Source organism: Glycine max, chromosome 18 (genome assembly GCF_000004515.6).
Source record: "Glycine max cultivar Williams 82 chromosome 18, Glycine_max_v4.0, whole genome shotgun sequence".
Classification (NCBI taxonomy): domain Eukaryota; kingdom Viridiplantae; phylum Streptophyta; class Magnoliopsida; order Fabales; family Fabaceae; genus Glycine; species Glycine max.
The window spans coordinates 40,860,201-40,885,735 of NC_038254.2; the positions used below are offsets into that span (position 1 = coordinate 40,860,201).

The following is a 25,535-nucleotide window of genomic DNA, read 5'->3' on the forward strand; positions in this document are numbered from 1 at the left end:
ATTGTATGCAAACATTGTGCTAAAAATGCTTTCCATCCCAATTCCTCAGCCAATACCTCATGAACCCCATTATTATTCATATCCCCAATCCAGTTATTCACATGTATTCGATGCAACCCCATCATATACTCATGTTGATTTCTACTAGCCGACATTAGATTTAACCCAATGACAAGAACATGAATGACAATCAACCACATCTTCTTTTACACAACTTCTTTCCACACCATTTTCCATAAATTTGTTAGCCTAACAATAATTTGTCTTACTGAGGATTAACCCCATGCATACTAAAGAACTCCTAAAGCAAAGCTTATCCCACCAACTCAACCAAATGAGCCTGAATTTGTAGAGTTTGGCTTACCTAACAAAGAACTTGGTCCCTTTAGTGATGATGAAGATAAAATTTTATGCAACCAACCCCATGAAGAACGTGATGAAGAGGCTGATCTTATACCTTCATCAACAACTGCACCAACATACTACATTGCAGCACACATGCATAATGTTGACTTTAAATCTAATTTCCAAGATTTTGAATACGGTCATACGTTGGATCGTGAAGATGTTCAACATTCGATGGGAACCCTCTTTGAAGGGATGTGCTTTGAAATCAAAGAAGAAGTTCAACATGTTTTGCAACAATATCATGTGAACAAATGAGTTAATTACAATACCAAATTGTCAAATTCAACAAAGCTAATTGTCAAATGTGATGACGATGGATGTGCTTGGACGTACAAAACAGCATACATCCTAGCAAGTAAGAAATGGGAAATTAGAAAGCTCCATGAACCCCATACATGCTCAAATCCTGCCATATCACAAGGTCATGTAAAATTATCTTATATGCTCATCAGTAAAAGTATCCGCATGTTGATCAACAACTATAGATCAACTTCAGTGCCAACCTTGATAGCACATGTCAAAAGCACTGAAGGATACACTATGATGTATAGGAAAACATGGTTGGCAAAGCAAAAAACCATTGAAAACATCTATGACAACTGAAAAAAATTGTACCACGATTTACCAAGATTGTTGCAAGCTATATAGACATATCTTCTTGGTATGGTTGTAGAGAATGAAACACTACCAATGCCCACCAATCAAGGTCATATGGTAGAGGGTGTCGTAAAATTCCATTTTCTTTCAAAAGGTTTCAATATTGCAAGCCCGTTGTTCAGGTCGATGGAACTTAGTTGTCCCAAAAGTACAAAGGGACTTTCCTTGTGGCAGTTACACAGGATGGGAACAAAAAAAAATCCTTCTAATAGGATTCATCATTGTCGAGGATGAAACAATGAAAACTTGGTTCTTCTTCCTCAATAGTTTGAAAAGGCATGTCACACCATAAAATGGTCTTTGCTTGATTTTAGACAAACACAAGTCAATCAAAAGTGTCTACTCAAGACGAGATAGTGGGTGAACACTAGAAAATTCTGGGCATGTATTATGCATTCGACACATTACACAAAATTACATGAGGAAGTAAAAAATAATGACATAACAAACCTGATTATTAATATGGGTGAGTGCCAAACTTTTTTCTCTTCATAGTAAATATCACTTAATTTTGTATTATTCATAATATTGAAATTGTATGTTTTTAACTACTCAACATATGCAAGGGTGGAGTCTACTTTCAACTACTACTAAGAAAAATTGAGGGAGAAAGTAGATAGTGAACGAGCCATTAATTGGCTTAACCAAATTCCACAAGAGTGGACTCTCACATGGGATGTAGGCCGACGATGGGGACACATGAACATCAATCTTGCTATGTCAATTAAATCAATACTCAAGAAAACAAGAAATTTTCCACTAAGTGTGTTGGTCGTCAAATCGACCTATCAAAGGTGTAATAACTTATTCAACCAAAGAGGGAGTGAAATCATAGCAATGACTAGATTTGGCCATGTTTATACAAAAATATTGAACAAGGCTATGGAAGAAGCACAAAGAAAGACCAACACTCACCATGTTCTTGAATTTGATTGATGCGATACATGATTTTTAGTGCAAGAGACAATTAACCTAAGAGAGGTCTGATCAGTTGGAAATTTCACAGTTAGGCTAGATCAAAGGTGGTGCAATTACGGTAAATTCCAAAAGGTACACATGTCTTGTTCGTATGTTGTTGCTACTTGTAAACATGTTCACCACGAGTATAAGGATTACATAGATCATGTGTACACGTTGAAAAGTGTCTCCAATGTATACAAAGGATTGTTTGTCAAATTGCGCAATGAAGCGTATTGACCACAATGTCACGAACTACCTATTTGACTCGACCAGAAAATGTTAAGAAATTCTAAAAGTCGTCCAGTATCCTTTCCTTTACACACCGAAATGAATATGAGAGACCCAAGTCAGCCAAAAAAATGTTTTGTGTCGCAACCCATATCATTCAAAAAACAAATACCATCATCATGTTGGAAGTTCAAGCCAACAACATTAAAAACAAAATTGTCGTATTTTTTGTAATTCTATTATATTTCATGTTAACTTAAATCCATTTTTAGTTCAAGTAAATTTGTGGGTTAAAATTTTTTTATTAACAACAAATTAATTCTTCTGTTTTAGAAAGAGATAAAAAAATACAAAGGAATAACTAATAAAAGACAAAAAATAATTACAAAACAAAAACAAAAACAAAAAAATTATCAATTTAAAAAATTCGCGTTAAGAAATCAGTTCTCAAAGAACTGAGAACCAATTTGGGGGAAATCAATTTCATACCGTGAACAGGAATATGTATTATTTGGATAAATAGTTTGAGAGTTGTATTATTTGGATAATTTTTTTTATTATTGGGGTAAAAGACCCACATGCCTGTAGAGGGAAAAAAAAAGAAAAAAAAAACAAGAAGTACAATCAGAAACAAGTACTGAGATTAACTACAAACAGAAGCATCAATATATGAAATTTTAAACATAGATATAGCTTGAAATGCTAATTAAAACAAAGAAACCAATCCACCAATTTCCAAAGATAATCAATGGGTTCCTAAACCCATCGTCTAAGACTTGCACATAGAATTTGTTAACATAAGCATTCATCGTTATGCATCACTTTCATAGCTTTGAAGCATCTCAATCACTTGCTTCATGGTAGGCCTAACATCTTTGTCTTCCTCAACACAGTCGAAAGCAACTGTAGCCAAAATTTCCATCTTATTCACATCACAACTTGGTTCAATTGAAGGATCTAATATTTGCTCTATCCAAGATGTTCTCCTCTTTTTCTCTCTCACCCATGTTACCAGCCTACCATCGTGTGGCTCTGTTCCATCAACCGTTTCAATGTCCATTGTTGGACTTTTTCCAGTTATCATCTCCAAGAGAACAATTCCAAAGCTGGAAACATCAACCTTTGAGGTGATTGGTAAAGTGTAAATCCACTCAGGTGCCATATACCCTCTGGTTCCTCTGATCATTGAAAAGCTTGAATTGTTATTGAGGTTATTTTTGTTAAGTAGCTTGGACAAGCCAAAATCTGCTACCTTGGGCTGATATTAGCATCAAGGAGTATGTTTTGAGGCTTTATATCACAGTGCAAAGTTCACTCCAAGCATTCTTCATGCAGATATGCTAAAACCCTTGCCGTTCCAAGAGAAATGTTATATCTCTTACTCCAATCAATTTTGTTGGATGACAGATTCTCTGCCTAAAAACCATTTTCCATATACTCATACACCAACAATCTATGCTTTCCCTCAGCACAATATCCCCACATTTCAATCAAGTTCATGAGGTTGAGCCTTCCAATGATGCTCACTTCAGCAAGGAATTCTCCTTCTCCTTGTTTGGTATCATAGAGTCTTTCAATTGCAGCATGTCTTTGATCAGATAAAATGTCTTTGTACACAACCCCTCCTGCACCCCCTCCAATCTCTTGGCTGAACCCCTTTATCGCCTCCTTCAATTCAAAATGACTAAATTTTCTGATTCCTACTTCTGCAAGATGGAGGCCTTGCTGATCTGCACCGGACTTTTGGCGGTTCCAAATCAAGAAACTCCAAATCATGAAAAAGCAAATCAGTTCCAAAGCTCCAACAACGGTAGCAAGTCAAGGAAAAAAATCTCAAAACGATTTGCTGGCTTTCTAACATTGTCTCTGGGAAGCTTCACAGAACAAACATGATCATCTGCACTCACAGATTCTTCCCTGGAGAAGTTTTTGTTCTTAGGCAGTCTCAAGTAAATTGTTCCTTTAAATCTTTGAGAACGCCTCCCATTCAGCAGCAGTATCTTTGTATAGCAGCTATAGCCTTCGTCCCCATCATCTCTGTACTGAAACCCTTTGCAGTTACAATCTTTTAAAGATGAATTCACACAATTCATGTAAGTCCTGTTTGCAACATAATTGCGGTCATAGCCGTAAAACTCAACACCCTGCATCTCGAAAAAGGTAGACCCATTTCCATTGCAAGTAAGATCTAACATGGGTTCTCACCCATAAGACCAATCACTGTGATTCTTTACTCTGTAACCTGGTAGACAGGAGCATCTTCTTTGCTTTTGAGGATCATAATTACTAGAGCTGTTAGCGCCACAGATCCCGAGAATGGTGCAAGTATCAAATATGAAATGCCATGAAACGTACCATTTCTTTAGAGCCTCATTTCTACTGTACACACGAACGTTACCATCAGAATCAAGTGTTAATCTTCTTGGCATCACCCTGCCATGATCATCCGTGGAAAAGGCATAACTATCCGAAGAATTGAAATTTCCAAGAGAATCTAACACTGCAACTCTGCTGCTGTTGTAATTAAACCTTCCAGCTTCCCAACTTCTTAGCCAAGGATGTGGCCAATATGTGCTTGAAACATCAGAACCATCATAAACAGGACGAAGAACGTTGTCATCGTCAAAGAGCAGCTTATAGAAACCAGAAGAAAGGTTAGTCTGGCTTCATGAAGACACAAGTTGTGTGTATCTAGTAAGAGGTTGACCGGGAAGAAGAGTATCGGTTGTGGAATCGAAATTTGCCACAAATCTTTCCTTGGAGCTCACGTAACACAAGATTCCCATCATCTTGGAGATGCAACTCAACTGGGGCATGTGGTGCTGTGTTTGATGACCAAGTGATGATTTGACCTGCATTAACCAAGACAACTTTACCACTGTTTAAGAGGGAAATCTTTGATAACTTTCCGTTAACGGGTTGTTCGCGATTCGCAATCCAAACCACGGTGTTGCTGTTGTTATGAGTGTGGGACTCGTTGAACCATATATCAAAGGAGAAGGCATTTTCACGAACTTGAGAGAAGCCAGCACAGAACATTTGATTTTGGGAAACAATAACGTCTTCTGCGTGTTTCTCCACTGAGAGGAAAGACCCCTTGTTCAGTGACAATAGGGAAGATGAACATTTGAAAGAAAGAAGCAAGACTAGCAAAAAGAGTGAAATTGAGAAAGCCACGATGGCAAAATTGAGGTCCAAGGCTATGGTCTTATGAGGCTTTTTGTGTGAATGTCTGAGGTAACGCCCGTGTCTTAATTACATATTAATGTGAGCCATGTGAGTACATTAAATTATCAATATGGCTAAAGAGTCCTATCGGCTGATAGTGATTGGTTACAAAGGTTCTAATAAAAGTGATAAAGTTTTTATTTTCTTAGATTTTAATTACCCAAATAATATGTTTATGGTCACTAAACTTTTTTGAATTACTTTTAGATCCTAGACTGATTTCAGTCTTTAAACTTTTTATCCTTTAAAATATTTTTTGGTTACTTAATAAATATTCAAATTTTGATTTATATTCATAATAAAATAAAAATGTATTTATCTTTAATATTTAAAAACTTATATTTTATATACATGTCGTTTCTAGATGTCCACGCATTAGCTGCTTATGTGTCTATTAACTTAACATATCAACAAATTATCTATGATGTCATGTCAGTTCCAACAATTTTAACGGTTTATTTTGTCTTATTAAGGATTTAAAAGGGACTAAAAGTATGTTAATATTTTTTAATTTTCTAATCCTAGTTTAGACATATAAGTATCATATCATCTCCAATAAGAATTTATATTTATGTAAAATTTTTGTCAACTAAGAATTTAATGATAAATTAATTTGACTTAAGCAAATGAAATTACGTGCTTTAAAATCCCTCGTTTAATAAATTATAAAAGCCAAAAATATAAGGAAACTTTAAAAAATTGTGATTCACTCGTTTGGTCAATCTATATACTAAAAGAGATCATAAATAATATGTGATGATAAAAAATTGAGAAAATTAATGTAAAAGAAAAGTACAAATATTATAATCTTTTTGTCTCATTATAATTATTATTTTAAGTTATTTTCACAAACAAAAAAAATCAATAAATAAATAAAAAGAGAATAATAATTTTATAAAATTAACTTTATTATCATTAATTTATTTTTTATTTTTGTAACCCATGTCATTAATATTATAAGGGATATAAGTAGAAAAATTAATTAATGTTATATTTAAAAATTAAAATAACAATTATTTTGAGACAATTTTTTTCTTAGAATGATTATTACGGGAAGGAAGAAATATTTTTTTATGAGTAGTACAAATATTGTAAAAGAAAAATCGAGTATTAAGTTCCTTATTTTTAATACCGATATAGAAAGAAAAATAAAGGGAATCTCATTACATCTTCCAAAATCAATATTATGATTTATCAATTAGCCTGATGTACACGGTGAGGTTATTGGTGAGATCTTCCCGGAACCACACTAAATGCTTTGAACTTTTGTTGTTTAGTAGACATGGCAAGAAAACTCGTACTCGTTAATATCCGTCTGAATTTGTCTCGATTTTGATAGATAATACCCGATTTGATCGGGTATGGGTTCGGGTTCGGGTTCAGGTTTTTTCAGATAACCAAAAGTTGGATACGAGTACGGATATGGGATTACTAGACCCGTCCCGATCCCAAACCCGAACCCGCCCCGCCACTTAAAATCTTTAGAATTTTTGTATAATTTAATTAAAAGGCATAAAATTTTTATTACTAGTTAATTTTATTTTAGAACTTTTATATAATTTAATATTATTTTCTTAACTATTTTTGTAGACACATTCGTTATAATAAATTTATTGATATATAAGTAGTTAAAAATAAATGTTTAACAATCAATTTATTTTTTCTAAAATCAAAATTTTAATATTTTTTTTTTTAAAAAAAATATTTTTCTAATTTGAATCGTGTATGTAACAGGATCGGAGATACCCGATAGCCGACGGGTACGAAAATGAGACAATAAACTTAAATCCGTCAGATATCAGATACGAGTATGAGGATATGTTGGGAGGTCGGGATAAGGGATCGGGGAGACAATACTCATACCCGTACCCGCCACACCCCATTTCCATGCCTATTGTTTAGCCTTGTTTTCTTTTTTGATAAATATTGTTGAAGTCTTTGATTAAGAAAACTTTAGCTGGACGTGGTGTGCACTGATAAAGTAGTTTGACTTCCGGGGGAGTATTTTTTTGGTCAAGAAACAGTGGCAAAAACACTCACTACTAAGTCAATTAAAAACCTCTATAGAAAGAGACCGAAGATACGTCTACTAACAGCGGCGAAGAAATGAAACCAGGAACAGCATCAAAAACTCTGACCTCACTATCTAATGAAGACCCTTACTTGGACAGAACATCTGCCACTTGATTGGCTTCAAGATATATGTGCATCCAAGAATAAACATCCCCTTAATAACAAAATCCTGAATAGCTTGAACTAAAGGGAAACAAATATTCGTCGAGGAACATCCCCTTGACTAAGAGAAATAGCAAGACTAGAAACCAACTCAACCACTCTGAAAGTTTTCCTTAGTAGGATGCGTGAATTATTGTAAATTCACTTATACTTATCTTTGACTTGTCCTTATAAAAAAAAAATCAGACTCAACCAGCTTCTTTTTAAAACCTTTTCCCCATGCAATCTGCACCCCAATGAGAATGGCCCAGAGCTCTGCTATTAACACCACTTACCTACCTAAGTTGTTTGCAAAAGCTACAACCATATGACCTTCATGGTCCCTGATAATTCCTCCACATCCAGTCACATCACCAACAGCAACTGCCCCATCACAATTCAATTTAAACTTTCCCATGGAGAACACTTCCAACGAATGGAAATCAAATGCCTATTTTGCATCTCAATTCCTTCTGTCTTGCAGCTAACAGAAACTCCTTGGACTATTCTGATAATCTGTTGGGCATTGTTATTGTCAGAAATGGCTGAATTTTTAAAAATAAGTGATAAGGTGCCGGGTGCTATATTAGGACCTTGTTAGACATGGTTTTAAATCGCAGTTACGATTACCGGTTGCGGCCATTGTGGTTGCTGCGATGCGGAGTGCGATGTAAAATTATTATATGTTTATGCTGAATATGAAAATGAATTTTATAATTATTCTACTTTTTGACATATCTTTTATTTATAACAAACATAATTTTTCCTTCATTTTAAGATTTGGTATCCCCTAATATCCCATACTGTCAAACTCATTAAACATAGCTATCCTCCTATTCAACTACTTTAATCATTTTCCAACATTTCATAGCATTTTCAGGGATGGAACGGACACTCGGGTTTTTACCATTTATCTATTTATATATAGAGAGATAATTTTCTCCATACACTTTTCCTTCTTTTTTAATTTTAATTGATTTCAAGTAAAAGATTATTTATGGGTCTTTTGATATCTAGGACAAATTGATGACCCTTAAGAGTTCAAAATAGAATATTGAAATCTAAATTTAATTTAATTTTGACAAAAAAGTGCAATAAAAATTGTCGCGTGGGCTATACACAAGTTTCATGTCTATTATAAAGTATCCGAAACACACTAGAAGGGGGGTTGAATAATGTAATGGATAAAAATTGTCTTTCAAAAACTTTGGAAGCTTTTTTCAAACATATATCAATGGACAATGTGTTGGTTTGAAATCAATGTATTTTGTAGAAGTAAACTATAGAAATGAACTAGTTATATAGAAGCAGTAAAGAAAATAAAGAGGTTTTATACTGGTTCATTCCAATTCTTGGGTTACGTTGACTTCTCCTTCAAAACTTCAAGGGTTTCACTAATCAAAATTTTGATGACAACCAAGTATTCTCTGTCACTTCTGGCTACAACAAGTACTCTGCAAAGAGAGAAAGAGTGTGGAGGCCACAAACATTTTCTGTAGCATATCTTCAGAGAAGTACATCTTCACAGTGTCGTCTTGGGCTCGGAGTTGGCTTTCAAGGTACAATTCAAATACAACGCTAACAACGCAGGATAAACATAATAAAGAATGTTAAGACAAGACAATTTAAAAAACTTCTCTCTTGTGCGCTATGGCACCTATGACTTACTAAACCATGGATGTTACTTTATGGCGATAACTTCTCAATTCTTGAGGATTGAGTAATTGTTTCATTGCCTTTGGACTGTGAGCCAAGTGTCAAAGTACTTGTCTTCTTGAGACTGCACGCTGGGGCAATATCATCCAATGAATGATGCTTCAGCTATCGTCCAGAGCTTTTCTACCCATGGTTTTTGCTTGTATCTTATAGAGATAGATAAACCTGTAGCTTAAGCATGAAAGGTTAACACATAAAATTCATACTTTGCTAGCATCAAAACCTTAGGGACTTTACTGTTTGGTACAGTCTAATGTGACTTGGACGTAGCCAGACTTAACAATCTCTTCCTTTTTTATGACAACAAACAATATAAATTTTGATATATACCAAGAAGGATAAGATGAAAAGATTAAGGTACCAAAAGTGTTTTGAGTGTACTATTGTATTCCACTTAGCCTTTGTGTGTGTATCTAAAGAATGTAACTTTGATATACAACAAACTTGTTAAGCATCAAAGTATAAAGAGAGCTTTCAAAGACATAATCAGAGAAAAGATGTTATCAATATGCATAGGCAAATTATGTGGAGATAAATGAAACTCTCCTTAAGTTCATTACCTTATGCATGTATCAATCAAAGCATGCATGTTATAGATATCAAAGCATATATGTAGCAAAAAAAATTTAAAAACATGGAAACACACATATGTTACCACCAGAACACTTGTTTTATTAAAATTGGCAGAGAAGAATACAAGTGTTTACACATCAAAATTCCTATTCTACTTTCTCTCCCTTAGTCATTATCAAAAGACGTTGGTTCTAAAAGAAAGAGAAAAAGACATGAACATCATTTTCAACCTTCAGTGGACGAAGGTTGAGGGGTAGAACGTGGTGACTTTGGTGGTGAAGGCAGAGGAGTAGGAACAGGATCAGTAAGGATTACAACCTCTGATGTAGGAACCATTAATGCAGGAACCTTAAGGTGAGGTTGCATAATGTGGTTGCTGGTGGTGGAGGTGGTTGAGGTATAGGTGTAGACTAGTGTTTGACGAATGGAGGCAACCTTTGTTGCATCAGTAGATTCATGTTAAAGAGAACATAATCATTAAAGGATTTGAGTAAGGACACCAGGGTGTTCTTGATCAGTAAATTGGTCTCCATATGTTCAGCAAGGAACCTTCTTTCCATGGGTTCTTCCAAGTTAGCCTATTAAAGGCACAATAGTTCTTGAATCCTCTTTTTAGACACACCAATTGGAGCAAAGGTGGTCAAAGGAGTTATCACATGAGGAGTATTGAAAGTGCTGACAGTGGTTATGGTATCTTCAACAACTAGTAGAGGTTGTGAATAACTTCAATTAGCAAAGGTTCAATAGCATTGACATGAGGTCCAAGGTGTGCATGAATATTGTCGAATAGCTCTTCAGATTCAAGCATTTTCTGTTGTTGTTTTTCTTCGGCCTCTTTTTGCATCTCCATCAACTAGCAGTTTAGCTTCTCTTATTTTCATTAAAGCTCAGTTGCCATGCCTTGACATGGAACCCATGGATTTTGATAAGGAGAATATGGACACTCCTTGAGTCCAGGAAACCTTGCCCAGACAGTGACAATGGACTTCTCATTGCATCTTTAGAGTACTTATGCAAGCCACAAACAAACCGAGAGTGAGGAGGATGAGTATCATGAATAAGGCGTTGATAGAACTCATCATCTCCTTCTTATCTTAGGAAACACATCTGCCAGTCGTTCAAGCGATATATCTAGGATAGACGCAAGATTTATGCCATCCGCTTAGGGTTGGAGTTGTCTTCTTGATCATAGTTGGAGGTGGAAGCAAGGCGTGAGTTCTCATACATGTCTTTATAGTAAAAGAACATGGCATCATTCTGATCAAACTCAATGCCAAGCTTTAATGCATGAGATTTTGTAGTCACATCCTTGGTATAGTACCTACTCCAATCATACAAAATTAGACCCAAGGCAGCATTATCTTTTGGGCCTTGATAAGGCATGTGCTTACTAGGGGTGGGAATAGGCCAGGTTAGGCCAGACTTTGAAAGGCCTGAGCCTAGCCTACGATTAGGGGTGAAAATGAGTCGAGCAGCTTGTCAAGGGCCTTTGGCTCGGCCTATGTAAGGCTCGACTCGACTCGGCTTGTTTACTATAAAGGCTAAGCTCAAGCTTTTTAAAAAGCCTTTTTAGATAAAAAGACCAAGCCCAAACTATAAAAAAAGCTTGTTAAGCTTGACAAGCCGGTCTGTTTAACTAACAATAATAATAATAATAATAACTTTATTTTATCAAATCTTATCTTATCCAAATTTTATTTTATCCAGATTTTATTCCATCTAGATTTTATTTCGTCCAGATTTTATTTCATCAAATCTTATCTTATTTTGTCCAGATTTTATTTTATTTCGTTTATGGGGTTGAACTTAAAATAAATTTGTAAGCTTTGGGGCTGAGGACCTAATCCATACATTTTTTAATATTATGCTCTTTTTATTTTCTTTTGATATACTTTGTGCTTTAATGACTTGAATTCAATATGATTTTGTTTCTCAATTAATTTTGGATTTGTACATTACTTATACCAAATTTTATAAGTTTCTTTTTTAGTTAGTATTTCACTAGGTTTTAAAATAATTAATTAATCAAAGACGTCTTTAAGCAAGTTTTTAAATAGGCTCGTGGGCCAAGCCAAACTTTTATGTAAGCCGAGCCGAGCCTTTAAAAAAAAGCTTATGACAGGTAATGAGCCAAGCTCAAGCCTTATCTATTCAATTCAAGCCGAGCTCAAGCCTAGTAAAGCTTGGCTTGGCTTGACTCATTTCCACCCCTACCTACGATGAATCTTTGAGGCCTGAGCCTGGCCTATAGCCTATCAAAGACTTTTATTTTGGCTCGGCCTGATCTTTTTAAAAGCTTGGCCTGACCTGATAGCCTTTTTAAAAGTCTTCTTCGCAATAAATATTTAATATTTTATGGAGTAGGAACGTAATAGGAAAGTTAAAAAAAAAGGAAAGTCAATCAAAATAATGAGGAATATAAAAGGTCACTTGACTCACACCTAAATTGTAATTAAAGTCCTTGATTATAGGAATAAAAGTTATGGAGCAGTAATGTGTAATCAAAGTCTGATAGTTTAAAAAAAAATTAATTGTATCCAAAAAATAATATTATATATTGGTACCCAAAAAAAAAAATATATATATATATATATATATATATATATATATATATATATATATATATATATATATATATATATATATATATATATATATAAGCCTAAGCCTGGTCTATTTAATTTAATAGACTTTTAAAAAAGCTTGAGCCTAACCTTTTAATTAAATAGGCCAGTTCAGGCCAGACTTTATGTAGGCCAGGTCGTAGGCCCCTGTAGGCCGGCCTGGCCTATTTCCACCCCTAGTGCTTACTGTGGGGAGGAACTTTGTTTTTCTGCTTCATTAGGTCCAAGGGTGGCAATCTTGGAGCTATTCTGTTAGGCATGAATTTGATAGTAGTTTTGCAATAGATATATAGACCTGGAGGATAGCTTGGCCATTGATATGTCAACCCACATCGCATCTTCATCATCCCAACATTATATACATCATCCTTAGTTAGGGGGAGAGCTTGATGGCCATAGTCTAAGGGAACAAACTTAGACATGGGAGTGAAAAGTTGGACATATTTTGGATGTAGAAAGAAAGCAGAAAATCATTAGAAGATGGATCAATCTGTGCGTCAATCTTGTGAAACCACCCAATGGTGTCCTTGTCATATGTAACCTTTTCTCTGCAAGCTCCAAAAGGAATTATGTAGATATTCTTGCGTTGGGCCACGAGAGATGAAGGCTTGGATACCTTAGGGTGAAGTCACTTCCACTTTAGTGGAGGAAGAACTTTGATCCTTGTTGGTGGATCTTGCTTAGAAGCTATGGATGCAACATTAAATTATGCTTCCATTCTTCAATGTCAAGTCAAAACCGTGTCCAATCAATTGGAGGTTGGAATTCTGCTCCCATTGTTCTTTGAATGTTGTAAGCATAGACAACGGGAAAACACAACCTTGCAATGTCTTCAGCTTTAAGGTTAGGATCTACGACAGGAGGGCCTTGATGTTGAAAGTGATCAAGGTGGATGGGAGATGGAGGTGCTTCATTCTAAACATCATTGTCATATTAGTAGTGCACTCAGTTCATTTCTTCCTGAGGTGTATAGTCTCAATTCTTCGAAGGCTTCGCTTAACCTGTTGAACAATTGAAGCCTGTTGACGAACCAGTTGAATATCAGTTAGAGGGGGGTCGTTAGCAACATTATCTTGAATTGAGGATTGTTCACCCTTTAGATGCTTGGTTCGCTAAGCTCCTTTTTTTTTTATCATTTGCTTGAATGAGGTTGAGTAGGAGGAGGATGAGCCTATTGAGATGGTTTCACCTTCTTCACTTGAGGCACAAAGGTCTCATTCGAAGGGGGTGCAACTTTTGTTTTCTTGAAGACTAAAGGTTTATCATCCTCACTGATGCAATCCTACCCTTCAAGGGTATTAGATAGAAGACTCTAAGAAGATTGAACTAGAGCTACTAAAGAAGGCCCTAGGGTTCTCATGAACCTCATGGTAGATTTCTGAGCCCATGGACCAAGGTTGGGTCCACTCTTCTTTGTAAATATTACAATAGGTTTTTCCTTCTTTTGGGCCTAGTATTTTGGCCATTCTTGTAGTATAAGGTTTTAGCCTTGTATTTCAGGACATTTTGAGTAGTCTTTGTAATATAAACTCTTTTGTATTTTCATGTATTTTGGTTTGGGAGTGAGCTTAGATATTATAGGGGGTGTGTGTAGCTAAGTTCTAGCTTCTCATCTCAAGGAGGTGAGCTTAGCTATTAGAGGGGTGTGTGTAGCTAAGCTCTAGCTTCTCTAGGAATCTTTTCAAGGAAGCTTTTCAAGAAGCTTCTCAAGGAAGTTTCTCAAGGAGGTGAACTTAGTTATTAGAGAGGTGTGTGTAGCTAAGCTCTAGCTTCTCAAGGAAGCTTCTCAAGGAAGTTTCTCAATGAAGCTACCTAGGCTATAAATAGAAGAATGTGTAACACTTGTTGTAACTTTGATGAATGAGAGTCTTGTGAGACACACTTCAAAGTTCCACTTCTTTCCCTCTTTATTCTCCTTCAATTTCTTGCCCCCCCCCCCCTCTCTCATTTTTTTCCTCCATTGAAGCTTTCTCTCTAAGCTTCTTATCCAAGACACTCTCTTGGTGGTGAAGCTCCTCCTTCCATGGCTTATTCTCTAGTGGATGGTGTCTCTTCTCACCTCTTCTTCTTTATCTTCCGCTACATATCCATGGTTGAAAATCACCATTGAAGGACCTTAATGAAGCTCAAAGATCCAGCCTCCATAGAAGCTTCTCAAGCAAGTTTCCATCAAGTGGTAATCAGAGCACAAGAGCTTCAAGTAGGTGCTCCTTAAACCTCCATTAGTTTTCATCTTTACCTTCTCTTCCATTGTTGTTTCTTCGTTTTTCTCCATGTATCTCCTCACATGTCTTGTGCTAAATGTTGTTAACATGATTCTTTAGAGTTTCCCACCGATTAAACTTGTTATAGAAGCTAGATTTGATTTTCTATGGTTCAAATTTCTTATTCTTTTTCTTGAACCATGAATTGTGTTGTGTTTAGGTTCCTTTGAGTTTTTTCTTGCTATTTTTTGTGGCTAAAACCTAAATCCATCTTAGAATGCACTATATTCTAATGCGGTCATCCTAAGACACCCGTCTTAGAAGGTAGTACATTCTAAGACGGTCGGAGCACCGACTGTCTTAGAATGTAGTACTTTCTAAGGCGGTCTCCCTCAACCGTCATGGTCGTTCAACCAACTTTTTACGACACACGCTACAATGACGTTGTGTAACCGATGTAGAATGTAAAAAATAACCGATGTAGAAAGCGCTTTGTCTAGTAGTGTATGCACACAACTTTTATCACATTGCTGTTTGATCCATATTGAACAAGAAGCTTGCTCCGTGTTTTAGAATTTTGTTCTCCCTCGGTTAAAATCTTGGCCAGCTTCTGATGAGAACATAGGAAATCTTCTAATGGTAAGATTGTTTTTCTCATTTTTTGTATCTTTTTTTTTTTGGATTTTCTGATTGGTAGATGAAATTTGTTGAGACTCTGATGTTATTACTGTCCGTGAGGCTAACCAAAGTTGTGAAAAACTATCTCCCTTCACCAATATAAAATCTGCAACCTAGTTATAGTTGGTTCAAATATGTTTCTGATTGTGCATTATTGTATCTTGTGATAAATGACTCATTTTATTTTCTGCATGGTCTTACTTTCTCGTGGAATGTAATGTTATTGAACCATGTGACCTGCTCACTCACCACTTGGGAAAATCACTTTGTCATTTGTGTTCTCTCTGCTCCACTGGTCAATCAAATACCCGGATTGAGCCTGTAATTGTGCTTAGTTTTTCTTGTGAAGATATTTATTGTCACGTTAATTAGAGTTATTTTTTCTAAAAGACCATTAATTAAAGCTATTAAACTATACCAATATTTTCAAAATATAAAATTAATTCTTTTTATTGCATTTAGTAACTATATGTGGTTTACTGAATTTTCTCTCAACTGTGTGATGAATATAAATGCTTTGTATTTAGGTTTGGAGGTTCTTGATTACCCTTGCTGATGTTCTTGGAATATGGCCATTTACCTTGGATGAACTTATACAAGCTTTTCATTATCGTGTAAGTATACTTTTCTCCACCTGTTTGTGCCAGGTTATCTCTTTCTTTAAGGTCCCTATTCAAGGTCTTGTTTGTCCTAAAATTATTCCTTGAACTTATGATTTCTCGTAGAGATAGAAAAGAGAAGCTTATGCTGAAAATCATGTGTATCAACTCAACTACACCATGGACTCAATATTTATCTAATGAATATATTAAATACGAAGATTCAGTTTTCCTGATTACCATATTTACTTGATGCACTGAACCTAGATATTACAATGAGCCTTGACATACTAACATGTTTCTAACAGTTGTTTGTGATGATGGATCTATATTTGCTCTCTTAATAATTTAGCTCATGCCATTTTATCCACTTCCCAAACAAAGGAATGGAAATTTTATACCATTCCATCATAAAGTATTCAAGTATCCGAACTATGAAACAATGGAGTGGTATTTTTATTCTATTTTGTTCCATTCCATTCCACCCCACTTTATTTTATTGTGCATTGCTCCATACACTTAGATATTCAAATGAAGCCTAAGGATCTTACCTGATTGTGACTTCAAGGTCATACAAGATATTTGCAATGTCAGACTAGTATAGGGTATGTATGAGCTGAATGGATTAACTTTTTTTTGTTGTTGCTTGTAAGTGTATGATCCCAATGGATTAATGTCACAAGTATGGCAATTATACAAGTTCTTTTGTGCATTTAAATGGATATTTTTCATAGCTTATAAGAACAAGCAAACCTACCAGCTAATTGTGAAAATAACCTAAACACAACTTATATAGGAAAAAAAAAAGTTTAGTTGCTTATTAAAATGCACTTGTCATGCAAGTAAACTTTAATAATTCATTTAAATGAGTCAGTCTTCATCTGGATTTGATTGGGTAATAGTCCATTTTAGTCTTGGCACATTTATTGGTTAATTTGAAGAGAATGATATCTATTTATATGCTTTCAAATTATTATCTCCCTTTTGATAACAGGTATTTGGCATTTTTTTTGTTGTAAGTAATAGAGTGCCATAACTCACTGCTTTTTGGCTCTGAAAATATGATTTTTAAGGTCAGTATTCACTCAAGCTCTTCAAAGTTTTAGAAACTGAATTTGGAAATTGGAACGGGCACATAGAAGTAGAACACATTTTTGTCAATGTTGTACATGAGAGAAATTTGGTTAGTGCTTGTTTTGAATAAATTTGGTTAATTGAAGTCTTTTTTTGCAGCCAATAATCACTTTTGAGCTCTTAAAATATTTAGTGCATGTTTGATTCAACTTATTTTCTAGAGATAATCACTTTTTTTTTTGTTAGCTTTTGAAGAGAACTTTCAAAGAATAAGCGAATATTTCCAGAAAATTAATCTTTTCCAAACATGCACTTAAGGTGCATTTTTAAATAAGCTTTGAAAAAGTTTTCCTATATTACAACTATTTTCTAAATTTTTTCCCACCGAGGCTACTATTTTTAGCTTTTAAGAGAAGCACTAGAACACTTGTTTCACCTTTTGGAAAGCTTGTCTAATAATAGTTATATCATATTTTTTAATAGAAAATGTTTTTCCTTTAAAAAGGCACAACATTTGCGCCCTTAAAAAGTAATTTTGGAAAGGATACGTAAAACATATTCTTGTCAATGTTGTGCATGACAGATGTTTGGTAAACTTGTTTCAGTTGGCATGACTTTGTGCTGTAAGTACTACTATTGAACCCTCAACAATGTTTTCTATTATTCCAGGGATGGTGCACAGGCAATGTGGAAGGCCTTTTGAGGCAAAAATTTATGAACAACTGGACAAGGTTATATTTCTTTTATTCTTTCTCTTTCTGCAGTTTTACAGTTTTAAAGAAATCTTTTTGAATAATGTAGTACTACTTTAAAAGTCATTAGGTTACAACTGTGGTTAGTACTAGTGCATGTTTGGTTCAGCTTACTTTATAGAAATAATCACTTTTTTTTGTTACTGATTAAATATTGTACCAAGCATGCTACTAGTTAAATATTGTATTTTATCTATATCTTTGTTTATCTCCTTTGTTTTTGTAATTATATATCTTATCTAGGTGAAAAACATATTTTATATTCATCTTTATGGCTTGGCTGAAAAGTTCATTATCTAGGATGTTTCAAGGACTCTGCATGAATATCAATTTATTCCAGAGAAGCCCTCTGTTAGAAATGAGACATATGAGAGAGTTGCACCCTCTATCCACTATAGTTCTCTTGATGGTGTTCCAGATTCTAGGACTTTATTATCTAATGGACGATCTTTTCTCAATGGAAATGAATCTGCACCTTATGGATACGGAATTCGAGGTCAGATACCTGGTCTAGATCTTTCCTCGATGGGAATGAATCTGCACCTTATGGATACGGAATTCGAGGTCAGATACCTGGTCTAAATCTTTTGTCACAGCAAGGTAGGCAGAATCATCTTTTGCCATCTGCTTCAGGAGAGAATGACGGTGTTCCACGAAAGAACCCATTTGTTGATGTAACTGCTGACATTCATAATAGATGACCTAGATTCATTCTTGGGCTAAAAGACACTGAAAATCCTTTTGGAACAAAGATCTCCCCTGGCATTTGTGGAGCCAAAATCCACTCTTCTCTTTGCCTCAGATTTCCCAGCTCTCTTTCTAGTCTCATTCTCCTTCTAACTTCCTCCTCCAACTCTTGTTGCCTTGAAAATGGCATATCGCTTTTGATTGTCTCTCTGGATTTTTTCCTTCTGCGCCTCCCATACTATTTGCTCTTTCTCCCACTCTCATAGGAATGCTAGCTTTGTTGGTATTGACTGACACCAACATTGTAATGTCATCTCGAACACATGTATAAGGTGATCGACGGATCAGAACCTCCATTAGAGATTCCAAGGCTTTTTAAAATTTGAAAAAAAAAATATTAACTTAATTTTGGTAAACTTTTTAATATGTAAGGGTTTTGTGTATTATTTTTTTATGGTTAAATTTATAAATTTACAAATTTTTTTAATAAATTATTTATAAAATATGTTTCCATTATTTAAGGATCTCTTTTTTAATTTTTGCGAGTCTAAAAAATGTCCGAGACGGCGGCACTGCAACATTAAAAGAAAACATGATAAAAATTAAGCTAGTGTTAACTTGTACTGAACGTCCAAATATATTTGAATTAGCATAGGCAATTGTGGAAGGAGGATGCAACATTGGAAAAGGTTTGCTTTGGTTTTAGCTAATAGGATATCTGAAGTCAACGGGAAATATTGAAACATAATAGAAACAAAGGAAAACATAAATAATGCCTATGAAATCCGATCCACTTAGAGAGTGTGTGCAGTGTTGAGTTTGAAAGTTCGATTAAATAGGTGTGAAGGACGGGGCTTTATACGTACATATATGATGCGTACAACAGACAAGGTGTGATCAACTTTCTATCATATTGAAATTTCTCTCGGTCTTTAAAGAAAGTTCATCAAAATATAGTTTGTCCTTCCAAAAAAACATATAAAGATTTAAAATATTTATTGTTTTAAGATCTTAGGCATTTTTTTTTTACTTTTTCCTCTATCAACGTATTAGCAATTTATTTATTATTTAATCAATTAAAGGTGCTTTGTTAAATAAATATAATTTTTAAAATGCATAATGTTGAATATAAATTTTAACAAATAGATGACGATAAAAAGGTATTTAAAATCTCGAGTAATGGAATTTCTCTCAATTTTTCAAAAAATTTCTTCAGAAAAACTTCAAATAACACAAATATGTTGACTTCCTGGAAAAAAAACTTTAAATATGAATAAATTTGATATTTAAAATATTTATTGATTATAATAGATTAATGAAATGCACTACTCATTACTATAAATAATTGTCATGAAATAAATATAAATAGAATTTTAGCTCTCATAAGTTGCATATAATATGTATTTATTTTATACAATAATTAAAATTTCTGATAAATATATATTTTGAATTCAAAAATTATATTATAATTAAAAACTATAGTTAATATCAAAAAATATTTGGAATACACATTATATTTTACATAATTATATTATTGATTTTTTATAATAAAAATATATTAAAAGTTAATTTAAATACAGAGTATATGAAGTAAAAGCGAAAAATGATAGTTTGAAATGATTATCTACGAAAAAAGAATAATTGCACGAAACCAAATAATACTTATCTTGGTAGGTGAAGATTAAATAAAGAACTAATAACAAAATAATCTCCTTGTCTGTTAGAAAGACTTAAATTCAAATACAGTCTAGAAAGTCCTTGCAATTTGCTTCCTTGAAATTGAATATTCAATACTCCGTATTTAATATTCAATATTTAATGAATGTTAAGTCAACAGTTCAGTTTTAGGAAAGTAATATGAGGATTAAAGATTAAAAATAAAAAATTAATGTGTATTACTTTTTATTTTACAACACACACATCCCTAAAAAAAATACTACTTAGAAAAGAAAAGTATCAGTGTTTAAAGGACAAAATTTCACATAATGGCGCGTAACATCTATCAATCTTCGGTCGATAGAAATTTATGCATTGCCTTAATCCTTGAAATTGAATATTCAATATTCCGTATTTAATATTCAATATTTAATGAATGTTAAGTCAATAGTTCAGTTTTAGGAAAGTAATATGAGGATTAAAGATTAAAAATAAAAAATTAATATGTATTACTTTTTATTTTACAACACACACATCCCTAAAAAAAATACAACTTAGAAAAGAAAAGTATCAGTGTTTAAAGGACAAAATTTCACATAATGGCGCGTAACATCAATCTTTGGTCGATAGAAATTTATGCATTGCCTTAATCTTATGTGCCTCGGGTAAGAAAAAAAACTTGAATATTGAATATTAAATATTTAATGAATTTAAAGTCAATAATTCATTATTAGGAAAGTAATGTTAGGATTAAAGATTAAAAAATTGAATATTGAATATTTCTTATTTAATATTCAATATTCAATATTTAATGAATGTTAAGTCAAGAATTCATTATAAGGAAATAAATCTGAGGATTAAAGACTAAAAAAATTAATGCATATTACCTTTTATTTTACAACATAAACATATATATATAAGGATCATTTTTTTACAAACTAAAACACAAGCTGTCAAAAAAAAAAAGAAACACATCCCTCAAAAAAGAAAAATATAAGTGTTTAAAGGACAAAACTTTGCACAATGGAAAGTAGTCTCTATCAATCTTCGATCGTTGGAATTCTATGCGTCGCCTTAATCCTATGTGCCTCAGGTAACAAAAAGAGATTAGTTTTTTTTTTTTTCTGAAGAAAAAACAGTTATGAAAAAATATATATATTTTCAATGTTGTTTCATATTTATCCAAGAATATATCATTTGGTGCTAGGTAAAACCCCTTCAAAAAATTCTTAATAGTTTTTAATTGGAACTTTTGTAAGCTAATTTTTAAAGCAAGATATATGTTAAATAAAGTCTTCATACATTTTCCTGAGAATTAGGATATAATTACATTAATTTTTTAAATGTTTATATTGCTAAATTAATCCATTAGAATGTTAACTAATGTGTCAGCATATTTTTTTATATGAATTTTGTTATCGTGTTAGTATTGCAAAAAGCTTTAAAGCTCTAAAGTATCAATCACATAAAAATATAAATTTGTCAAAGGTTTTATGTTTTAAGGCATTGATTTATGTCGTGGGGAAAATCTTTGAAGGACTAATATAATGACATTTAATATTTGAATGACTATGATCCTGCTTACTTTCAGAAATTATGTTTTGTTTTTAATTTTTATTTAACTTTCCAAAATAAAAAATAATTATTTTTTTCATTTTTTATTTTCAAATATTTAAGTTGGAATTAAAAATAAAAAATAAAAGTAACTTTTGAATTTTTCTACGAGTACTCATAATATTTTTTTATGGTGATAGGAAATTAAAAAAAAAATCTTATTTTGAAACTAAAAGTGATAATAAAAAAGAAAATCAAAACACCTTTTTCACAAACCTAAGATCATTATATTGGTAATAAAATCTCTAAAGAACCAAATAGAAGATTTTTTTTAGATATGTTCTATTGAGGAAAAATGCTATCTAGTACCAACCAGTTTTTTGTCATATATGTACGATTGGTGATTTCCGTCAAAATCTATTTTATATATTATTTAAAAAAGAATAAGTAGTTTTAATTTTAAAAAATAATATTAAGCCATATTTCTTATTCATGTGTTTCGTTTCTATCTTTGTCAATCTGTAACGGAGATATAATTGATAATAAGCAATATGAGCTATGTGCATAAATTTCTTAACTTTTTTTAAATAAAAAAAATTGTAGGTCCAGCAATATGTCTCGAACAAGGGGAACCAGAACAATATGGGCAACTACCAGAGTTAGGAGGTTGCATAGGAGACTGCGTGCCAGATTGCGACCATCAATGCATTATCCGTGGTTTCAAGAGAGGTGCTTGTTTGGGATATGCCGTGTGTTGTTGTGAGAAGAAATGATTACTCTGGGCCACTCTCAGTAGTGTTGCAAAATAAGAGTTAATGTTTATTATCTCCGTAGATTGGATATTCAATAATGCATGAATTATGAAATTACAGTGATCATATACACGTTTCTTTAGTTATGATTCCAATGGATCTTTTCATAAAAAAACAAAGTTTTGAATCTAATGGATATGAAATACATTTAATTTATAGGTTTCATTTCATAGAATATTTGTTATGGGGAAAACCGATCAAGGGGCCAAATGTGGTTTTTTTACCTATCTACACACTCTCTCATAAAAATACCTAAACTTTGCTTTATATATATATATATATATATATATATATATATATAAAAATTAAAATTTAATTAAAATTAAATATTATATTATATAAAATTATTTTTATTATATATTAAAATTATATATTTATTAAATTAATTTTTGAAGGATTATTTTATAATTTTTTTTATAAAAAATGATATTATTAAATTTAATTATTTTTTATATTATTTAATTTATTTAAGATATTTTTTTTGAATATTTGTTTTAAAATATGAATTTTGTATAATAATATATTGATTTTAGTAAAAAAATTTAATTTTAAATTTAATTATTTTACTAAATATAATTAGTTTATTTATGTCATTAGATTTAATTACAAATGATAAAACTAAAGCTTTTAACAATTTATCTACAGAAGAATATTACACTGCATTATCAATAAAATATTTAAACAATAATATCTGGTTAAGAAAAAACTTAAGATGAGAATATTTATCTATAGAAAAATATTACACTGCATTATCAATAGAATATACTAGGATGAGAATATATTAGAAAAAAACTTAAGAAAAAACTTATTACACTGCATTATCAATAGAATATACTAGGATGAGAATATATTAGACAAAAATTTAAGAAAAAACTTATTACACTTTATTATCAATATTACATCTAACCATGTTGCTGGCAAAGTACACTCTCTCTCTCATCAAAATTTTTAAAGTACACTACTTTGAGAATTATTTCTCAAACTACACCAGTTTTGCTTCCTTTAGGAGAGTCCGTTTGGACACCCTGACTTCCCTTCATGTGTTTTTTTTAAATTAAATATTATATTATATACAAATATTTTTAATTATTTTTAAAATTATTTAATTACTAAACTATTTTTTTAATATTGATTAAATTATTTTTTTATTAACAAAAATGTACATATAAAGAAAAATATAAAAACTGGATAAAATTAGAGTATAATTTTTTATTTATGTTATATGTAATTGTGTAATTAAATTTATGTTTTGTTAATTTTTTTATGTTCTTATAATTAAAAAATAATAAAATTAGTTAGTAGTATTAAAATACAGTAAAAAAAAAACACCGCAAAAAAATATATGTCACATCTATCTTATAAAGTAGACAAAATACTCAAATTACAATAACTGAAATGATACTCAACAATAATGAAACATATTAAAAATTACAATTACAACGCAAACATAACAAAACTAATGAGAATCTGAAATATGTTGGGCAGAATACATGTCTTCTTCTATTTGGATTACTGGTTTGCTAAAAATAGCCAAAATTTCTATTGTGTAGAATCGTTTCCAATAATTGGATTGTGCTAACACCTTTAGCACGTCTTCATCATTTTTCAATTATGTTGTCTAATATTCAATCAAATTTTCGGAATACTTAGAATGACCTGGTTGTCGAAAGAACAATCGTCTAACCAACTACGACCCGTGAATTCCATTAGGGGGAACCCCTATAGGTGCAACTTGCTTGATTAATCCTTGAGTTTCTCCATGCCATATCCCGAAGAAATGCCAAATCTTATTGGATTAGTTCTAGTAAAGGAGTAACCCAAAAACTTACCTTGACGTGGTATGTTCCACTTCCCTTGTAATACATTGAGTATACCATCCAGTGTTTTAATAATGGTACATAATAATTCTATAGGACCAACACACGAGTATTGCTCATTGCACATTAACATTGTGTAAATATCATCATCATTTTTTCAGTTGTAGAGATTGAAAAAAATATTGTTGACCTACATCTATGAATGGTTGTCGGTAGTAGATTTCATCCAGTAATTGATCGTTGGTTAGTTGAAGGGTGTTGTGCATTCTACGCTTGAGTGTATCAAAAGAACAATTGTTAGGAACTCACATTGGTGTTGGGTGAGACTTTGAAAATAAACACCAGTTTGGTTGTGAGTGATTGATCAATTTGGAAAAATGAAAGCTAATATGGAGTTAGCAATGGTCTAACTGGTTGTTTCTCCCAAAAATGACATAGTAATAAGATTGAATTTGGTTTGTGAAATTATGTTATGTGAGATTGTGTGTTTGTATTGTGTGTGTTGTGTTATTTATAGTTGTATGAGTATTCTGCCACCTTGATGTGTATTGGAATCCAATGTTTCTTTTTTCCTAGTTAGTGATGTAACAAACGCCCATTATAATTTCAGAGTGAACAAAGAGATTATGAGTTGTCCATCTCATGTCAGTTTTGCACACGTCTCTAAAAATTAAATGTCTCACCTGCAAAACTGACATGAAATGGACAACTCATAATGCAGAGTGTTGTCAATTTGGATTGTGATTTTTCCCATGTAATTAAAGCAGCAGACGTTCATGATGATTTTCAGAGTGAACAAAGAGATTATGAGCTGTCCATTTCATGTCAGTTTTGCAGGTGAGACATTTAATTTTTAGAGACGTGTGCAAATTGCAGAGTGTTGTCAATTTGGACTGTGATTTTTCCCTTGTAATTAAAGCAACAAACGCCCATGATTATTTTCAGAGTGAACAAAGAGATTTTGAGTTGTCCATTTCATGTCAGTTTTGTCGATGAGACATTTAATTTTTAGAAATAATGTAGTGTAAATGGCAAAGTATTATGAATTTTGATAGTTATGTTACCATGTCAACTACTGCAGTAAAAGTGGGTAA

The 25,535-nt window shown here is 32.6% G+C and overlaps 1 pseudogene; it reads right to left on the reverse strand.

Moving 5' to 3' along the window:
• Positions 1-2,643: 2,643 nt before the first annotated feature.
• Positions 2,644-25,535, reverse strand: part of LOC100787701 (putative receptor protein kinase ZmPK1) — a 37,005-nt pseudogene continuing 14,113 nt past the window's right edge.